Raw genomic sequence first — 8,807 nt, 5'->3', positions numbered from 1 at the left:
GGCAGATACGAAAGAGGACATGTTAACGTTGGACGCACATGTATTTGCGTCTTCATAGCTGGAACTGGAGGGAACATACATGTACTTGTAGCATGTACATGGAGCCGTTGGGGTCTAAGATAGGGGACACAATTGACCATAAAAATTCATATTTCCTCAATAGAGGGCCTTGATCTTCAGATGAAAGTAGGAGCTGAGCTTGTCGCAGAGTTCCTGGGAGGGTGCTATGTCTGTGGATTCACTGGTCGGTTTGACGAACTGCTGTATGACGTTGAACAGTTCCTTGGCATTGGATACGTTGGTCTGTTTGGTGTCTCTTATGTGTTGGTGGTAATCCTTCAGGGCGCTCCTGTGGTTGTTCCGTGATTCCGTGGTTCTCAGGTTTCACCAGGATTTCTCTAGGCGTCTGGCTTCTTGAAGTTCTGAGGTGAACCAGGTGGCTTTTAGAGGGCGTTGTTTGGTGGGGGGGGCAGAGGGGTGCGAGCTTGTCGGCACAGTAGGAAATCCAGCGGTGAATTTCCCTGGCTGCGGAGTTGGTGCTGTTCGCGGTGATGGGGGGATTTGACAGAGGGTGGTGCTGAGGTGTTCCTCTGTGACCTTGCTCCAGTTCCGTCGTGGCAGGCGGGTTTGGGTGCGGTGGTGGTGTTGAAGGGGAAGTGGACGCAGTGGTGGCCGGTCCAGGTGGGTTGAGTAGTGTGGCTGAAGTGGATGTTAGTCCCTCCTGTGAAGATGGGGTCGAGGGTGTGACCCGCTCTGTGGGTGGGCATGTTGACAAGCTGCTTCAGTCCAAGGTTGGTGAGGTTGTCGAGGAGAGTGGTCGGGTCGTAGCTGTTGTCACGGTGGAAATTCAGGTACCAGAGTAGAATATGGTCCATGGCGGTGATGGCGCGGGGTGCAATGAGTTCAGTGATGGTGGTTGTGTGGTGAGTGTAGGGTCCAGGCAGAATGTAGATGAGGGTGCCACGTGGGATGGTCCTGGGGCTAGTCTGGATCTGGAAGTGGAGTTGTTCTGTGTTTGAGTGGGGCTCACTAGTGCTGGATGTCGAGAGACGGAGGGGGGTCTTGTGTGCGATGGCGAGTCCACCTCCTGGGTGGTGCCTGGATCTTGTAGCTGTCGGGGATGGCAGTGGTGTTGTCGGGTCCGGAGGTGGCGTTTGTCCATGTTTCTGTGAAGAACGTGACGGGTGAGAGGGTGTTGATCAGGTCCTAGATCTATATGGCGTGTCGGTGCAGGGAGCGCATGTTGAGAAGGATGCAGGTCAGGGTATGGGTGGTGCGTGTATCGGGCGGGCCTTCGGCAGTCATGGGAGCTTTGTCGATGGTGAAGGATCTGTGGCAGGGTATGCACGAGAACTGCCCGTGGGTGGTGTTTGGCGAGGATCTTGCGCAGTCGGCGCGTCTTCCGGGGTAGAGTGCGTGGAGGGTGATTGAATCATAGCGGTGGGGTCCGGGGGGACCAGGGGCCCTGGAGCTTGTCGTAGTCGGGTCACGGATGGGCACAGACGGGCTTGCCTTAGGCGCGACTGCACAGCGGCTGCCATTATGAAGGGGACGGGGTAGGGACGTGCAGCTGGGAGGCGGGAGCTGGGCGGTAGGGGAGGAGTCATGGGTCAGCGGCGGCAGGAAAAGAACAGAAGGTGGATAACAAACAAAGAGGAAACTAACAGTGGCAGGTACAATAAAAGTCAAATAAACACACAGTTTAGGGCAGGCACAATGTCGTCCCTTATTATCGATCTACAACCCCTAATATGTCTCAGCCAGTGTGTAGCTTTATTTTTTAGGGCTTGACCATCCTCATGCTTATAGCAGTTGTTGTCAACCTTAGGGATGTGTGTCATATAAATTGTGGATGTAGTTGTGGGCAGGGGAGCAGGATGCTTAGAATAAACTAGTGGGAGTAGTGCAGCTGTCCTCCTCCACCCTGTGTTCAAATTCTGGGGTGCCCGTTCTTTCTGAGTTTCATGTCCAATAGTGTCCCGTAGTGCATCCCATTGTTCCCATCCTTTGCCCTCCTGAAGCCTTCCATAGGCGAACAGGGGTGTGCCAAATGCCCTATCCTTGCAAAAGAGTGGGCCAGGCTGGGGCACTAAGCGGGCATTCGTGACAATGTGGCCTGTTTGCATGTGGGAATAGGGTACATGGTCTGTCCTTGGATTAGCATGTGTATTAGTGCTGTTAATGAAGGCTGGAGTCTGCAGCATTCTTCTAATTTAAGATGAAATGTTGTCATTAAGGCGGTCAAAGCCTTGACAGACTCTTTTAGGGTTGCTATTCCCCTCTGGATAGTTATAGTGAAGGTTGCTGAATTATTAGTGGCCGCCTTTTCTCCCTGGGAGGAAATTGTGTTTAGCACGCTTTCAGTTACGCCAGGATACTCTGGGTCACTATGTATATCACTTGCAGACAACGTCTCTATGAGAGTGGCAAAGCGGTTGCTCCGAGGGATGTCTGTTGAGATGGTACAAGCAGGGGTACAGGCTTCATAAGTGGGACCCAAATGGCTACAAATACATTCGTCCCGAGCTTCCGGGGGTGACATCGTGTGATTTTTAATTGCAGCTTTCTTGAATAGATTGGGTATTTTACCGTACCCTTTTTTGATGGGCCCAGTAGTGGTATGTGAGTATGGAACCAAAGTATCAGGTGCGGGGCTGAACAGTGGTGTTAATAGTTGAAGCAGTTGTCGTAAGCAGCCCTCCACACTCTGCGACAATATCTTCTATACGGTCTAATATATTCTGCCCTTGCACCCCTTCATTCGTAGTGAAAAGACCTTAAACCTGGGACCGTTTATTAGATCTTATTAGATGCCCCCAGTCCAGCCTCAGTCCCTTTCCGTTTCCTCATGCCAAGCAGTCAGTTCGAACTCTAATGATAGGGCGGTAGATCAAAGCTGGTGGTGGGATGGTTTGGGATATTTACACGACAAATAAAGTACAGTCAATGATCATAGATGTTTTGGGGTTATAGTTCGAAAAGTCCCTTTAGAGTAAAGCTGTGTGGAACTCCGAACTGGGGCTGACAGGGAGGTGGCCCAGCAAAGCCTCTTCCAGGCAATGAAGGGCTAGGACAGGCCTGCCCTTGGCCCAGGCGCGGCTCGCGTGCATCACGCGCCATGGAGGTTCTGACAGTGATTTATGTGCCGGCGGTGATAACACCTCACCCTGACTGTCAGTGGTGGCGAGCGTTTTACCCTGGGACATGAAGTCCTTCTTGTGGTGTTGCTGTGCGTGGGGTCAGAGGATAGTAGTGCTGGTCGGGCTGGGGTGGTTCCCTGGTGCTCTGGGACGACGGTTCCACCACAGCAAGCCTGACACAAAGTCTCACTCCTCTCTGCACAAGTAGCGCATGTGGATTACTAAATGATGACTACATAAGGACTTTCAGATGATTGTGAAATACTCTTGGATGATTTTAAACTAACTGAAGGCCAAGTGTAGATTACTCCCAGATGATTTCATTAATAATTTAGAATGCCTGTGGATCACTAATAAATCCTTACGGGTGGAGTGCACCTTGACAATTCCATGTTAGGAGCATATTAGCCGACTGCCAGTATTCCATTGCAGGGTCCCACTAGTCATTTAGGGCTATGAATTTGTTGGTAGGAAAACATTTGGCGAACCACCTCCTCAATGTACTTTCCTGTCGAAAACAGGCTACTTGGATGTAATATGCCTTTTTTTTTACACAATACCAAGAATTTTTTGCAATGCCACAAGTTCTAAAGTAAGGCCCAGATTTACAAAACTGTCACTGAACGTAGTGCAGCACCGTAATTGACTGTGTTGCATAACAGGGAGAGAGCAGGGAAGTGTCATGTCTATCCCTCTCTTTAGCACCACTGCACCATTAGGTAGTCGAGGGTCATGCACAAACATTGGCACTATAATGCAATGTTGTCTGTGAGAGTCTAGCTTAGGTTTTGTACTGGCAGGGTACCCTTCCGGTACCAAAAAAATACTATGTCTAGACAAATGTGAAACCTATCCCATTGCAGATGAGTGTTTTACCAAAAAAACAATTTGCTCTGGTTTGTAAATCCTGAAAATAATTTTTATTCAGGTCTGCATTATAAAACTTGAGCAAACCAAACACAAAAGTTCTCTAAATCAGGCCCTATTAATCAGATTAATTTTCTCCTGCTTTGGAAAAATTACTTTTTAAACTCTATAGTGAGAGGTAGACACCTGTATAAAATAAATATGTGAATGCTATTTTTGGCTATGTTTGTGCTGTAGAAATACCACAAGCACCTTCATACAAAAGAAGTGGTCTGCAACAGTGTTATACTTTGCATTCAGATAAGCTTAACAACATGTGCCACTACTCCCATACACCTGACTCACTGGGACTTGCCTTTTTTGAGGCATTATGTGAAGCTGTTTGACATGATGACCAGTGGCAGAAGACTAAACAAAACAGTGGTTAGAGGAAGAATTATCAAAAGGGATGTCTGAAACAAAGTAATTTTATTTGTCAAAGGACATATTTGGCTCCATAGGGCCCAGGATACCAAACAAGAGAAAAAGTCAAGGAAAAAAGGAGGGAAAAAAGGCCAGACTACTGCAACCAGAAAAAAAGGCTTAACGCAAACCAGAAACTTTGTTGTTTGATTCTAGATCGGGAGATTTCCTTAATCCTCTTCTAGCATTGCAAATCTTTAAAGCCAGCTTCCTTCTCATACTTCTGTTGTCCAGTGATGGTCAGCCATTGGTACTGCACACAGACTTCATAAACTCTGAAAAAACAAAATAACATACATCAGTATCATGTTACCACCACTATCTTTGGTTTTTAATAGGGCTGAGCCCTTTAAAAAGTTCCAGTTCCATTATTTCATATAGTGTACCAGATGAGATATGGTTAGGGTAACAGGGGTTCATAAGTGTAACATTAAGGGCACTTGGTCAAAGAGGCACAGGTGAGAGCAAGGCATTGATGAAGAGAGGGGCAGAAGGTAAAGAAAGAAAAAGTTCCTTTATGAACTTAAGAGTGAAGCAGAAAGTTGTGGATTCAGGAAATCTGTTGGAGTTTCAGGAAGAGGACAGAAATGTCCATCTTCAACACACGTCTTAACTTTTGTGCAATGAGACCCCTGATGATAAAAAGTTGGGTCCCCTCCAAAACGTTAGATAAAACATAGGGCTGCAGGAGTGGGCATGGCTCAGAGCAGGGGTACTTTTCTGTAGCTCAAAATCTGCACTAAATGTGAGAATTATAAAAGAGCAAACGTGACTGACAACAGAAATTGAACACAAAGCACCACTACATAACTGGTGTTTAGCCCCTGGTCCCTAATGACCGTTCTACCCCCGAGTAGCAGTCTGTCTTCTCTGCCTCTTTCACCCTTTTGAAATGCTGGGGTACTTGGAAGAAAGACTGTACCAATGTAGAGGAATTGAAACAAACATGTGCCATAGTCATGTTCACTAGACACTGTCACACGTCCTCTGCAAACAGAAAGTAATCAGTGCCAGATTTCTTTACAAAACCATCATGGAGGCAGCCACGGTGAGTCATAACTCTACTTGCAATGTTCATATTTGGAAAAAGAGGCTAAGAAACTAGTACAGTGACCAGAAATCAAAATTGGAGCTTACAATCAAGTGCTAGGAACAGGACCAATTGATCTAATTATTTGGAGACTTGATCATGTCTAAATAAAAGCTGCGAACACAGTATTTTATGAGTGCAGTTTGCTATCACAGATTCATCCAGTTTGAGCCCTTCACCTGGACCTAAAGATTTAGAAATAAAATCCAAACTCAAGGCTTTGCACCAGATTTGAATGCCATTTGTAGTAAAAACTCAGCACAAATTGTTAATAAATTACAAGCCACCCCCATTGCTCTGCTCGCTCTTTTGCAGACAGCTGTTAAGTAATGATGGAGTCATCGTACAATCATATGATACAAGCGCACATATGCAAACATAACTTAACACAATGTATAATAATACATTTTCACAATCTAAAATCGACTGAATGTTAATTGGAACATTTGTAATATCTTAAAAAATAATGCATCAACCTTCTCCTCATCAAGGACAGCTGTTCCAACATAAGTCTTCGTTACACCTTTTGCATTTGCAAGTTCTTTTAGAAAAAAAAGTATTTCACTGATACCATTGAGAAGAAAACCTGCACTGTCCCGATATGCGTGGGCTTCCTCCAAGAGTTTGTGTAATTTTCTATTTGGAACGGGAACATCTCTGAACCGTGAAGGATCATTTGAGTCCCTCACCAACTGCTGCATATCAGTCTGCAAAATAACACAACTATTAAGTGTTTGCATTCATGTTAGGTTATATACTAAAAAATATATATAGAAAGAGAGTGTTTTTTAAATTTTGATTTGGCATCTATACATGGGTAACAATGTAATATTTGCTAGGTTATCTCCAGGAGTATAAAACAGCCATATTTAAAAACATTGCATGCAGAAAAATCTCAAAGTCCTCATGCAGGAAATCTACAAGGTTTGTCCGATATAAACTTTAACTGTGCTAAAAGAGTGGCAAAGAAAACAAGAACCTTTCGTACAGTTAATGATCGACTGCATTTTTTTGATGCTGCTTCATCTGTTAAGTTCCTTGAATTGGTCAAAGCACACAGCGCAGCTTGCAAATGCTGTATAGCCAGCTCCCTATTACAAGTGCCTTGCTACTCTGCTATAAACAAATAACTACAGTTGTTAAAGGCAGGAGATAATAAATACAATATACACATAACAAGCATACTTTTTGGCAGTGCATGTATTTGGGTTGAAAAAAGGATTATTAATAGGAATTTGTTGCAGTTTACGTGGAAAGGTAGAATATCAAGCACGCACCTTTTAAGTGTTCGTTTTCGGCATGTAACCATACACACTTCTCATCCAGCCGACTGGATGAGGAACAGCCGACTAAAGCTGAACTCGGACAAGATGGAGGTCCTCATCATCGGATCCACCCCCTCGGCCTGGGACGACTACTGGTGGCCTACTGCACTAGGAACACCCCCAACATCCACCGACCACGCACACAACCTAGGGGTCATCCTCGACTCTACCCTCTCCATGACGAAGCAGGTCAACGCCGTCTCCTCCTCCTGCTTCAACACCCTCCGCATGCTTCGCAGGATCTTCAAGTGGCTCTCCCCCGAAACAAGAAGGACGGTCACCCAGGCCCTCGTCAGCAGTAGACTGGACTACGAAAACGCACTCTACACAGGAGCCCTGGCCAAACTCCTGAAACAGCTTCAAAGCATCCAGAACGCCTCCGCACGCCTGATCCTCGACATCCCTCACCGCAGCCACATCACACCCCATCTGAGAGACCTACACTGGCTCCCTGTCAACAAGAGGATAACCTTCAAACTCCTCACCCATGCACACAAGGCACTCCACAACACCGGACCAACGTACCTCGACAGCCGACTCAGCCTTCACACCCCCACCCGCCAGCTCTGGTCCGCAGACCTCTCCCTCGCCACCGTCCCCCGCATCCGAAGAGTGACTGCAGGTGGCAGATCATTCTCCCACCTCGCCGTCTAGACTTGGAACATCCTCCCCATCCACCTGCGACAGACTGACGACCTTCTGACCTTCAGAAGACTTCTCAAGACCTGGCTCTTCGAACAGTAGCAGCTCCCCCCCCAGCGCCTTGAGACCCTCATGGGTATGTAGTGCGCTTTACAAATGCCATGATTGATTGATTCAGACAGGAACCAGGGCCAACAGAATAGCTTTCATTTTGATTAATTATGGACAAGGAGTTATATACCCTTTCCTTAAAGAGAAGGTAAATTATAATTAGGCCATACAAGTGGAATTGCAATTTCCTCTGTACCTTAAAAAAAAAACATTACTCCAGTTTTGAATGATGGACTTTCCTCGATCATCAAATGAAATGATCCTTCGTTGTCCTGAGGAGGAAAAAAAGAAAAGCAACCATTAGGCCATCATTTATACTGATAATGTCCATCAGTTTTCCATTTGTTTAGTCACATTTTAATAGGTAGGTATGTGTGCCTTATTGGTGAGGAAATAAATGCACCATATTAATTCTATATTTTAATAAGTATCAAGGCTTTTCGCAGAGATAACAGGTAGAAGTTGTGTGGTTTTGGCAGCAAAAGGCATGTTACTTTAACCAAAGAAAGAAGGCTGGCATACAGGCTTAACAATATGCAAATGTGTACATTGGCAGCACTCATTTAGCTCTGCTTACATTATGGTCAAAGCTTTTGTTGCTTGCAAAAAGGTCATCATGGCAAGGGGTATCATTCACATGCACAGCTGTTGTTGCAGAAGGAAAGTCACTGTAGGCCAGGCTGTGTGACTGCGAGCCGTGAGACACAAAACCCAGTGGTGTCAAAATATGTGGTGCCAAGGGTACCATCATTTTGAGATCTTGTTTGCTGGGTCTAGTAGGTGTTACTTCATTGCTCGAAACAGCCAGCTCTTGAGTAGGAAATGGATTTTTGGGTAGTAACTGGTGAGGTGGTGAAGGGGAGGCATGTTTTTTTTTACGTTCTACCGCATCATATTTGCTTGTGGATTTTAAATGAAGGACACTAGCCTATGGGGCTGACAGTGGTCACTTTCTACTCTGAGAAGCATGTGATACAATGGATGAGATGGGGCATGGTTTATGGTGTGCACAGCTGTATTGCGCAACCAATTTCATTGCTTTCTGCATGATGGCAATGAGTCAGATTATTGCAGCTCCATAGGGATCTGCCTACCATTATATCATATGAATTGTAATCCCTTTACCACATACTGGATAATTATGCAATATCCTCAATGCTCTTCAGTGGA

General features: G+C 45.7%; 1 pseudogene; it reads right to left on the bottom strand.

The window, feature by feature from the left end:
• Window positions 1-4,589: 4,589 nt before the first annotated feature.
• Window positions 4,590-8,388, bottom strand: LOC146802164 (uncharacterized; annotated as a pseudogene).
• Between the last annotated feature and the right edge of the window lie 419 nt (window positions 8,389-8,807).

Source organism: Triturus cristatus, chromosome 8, assembly GCF_964204655.1.
Source record: "Triturus cristatus chromosome 8, aTriCri1.1, whole genome shotgun sequence".
NCBI lineage: Eukaryota > Metazoa > Chordata > Amphibia > Caudata > Salamandridae > Triturus > Triturus cristatus.
This window is presented reverse-complemented; position numbering and strand designations above follow the sequence as displayed.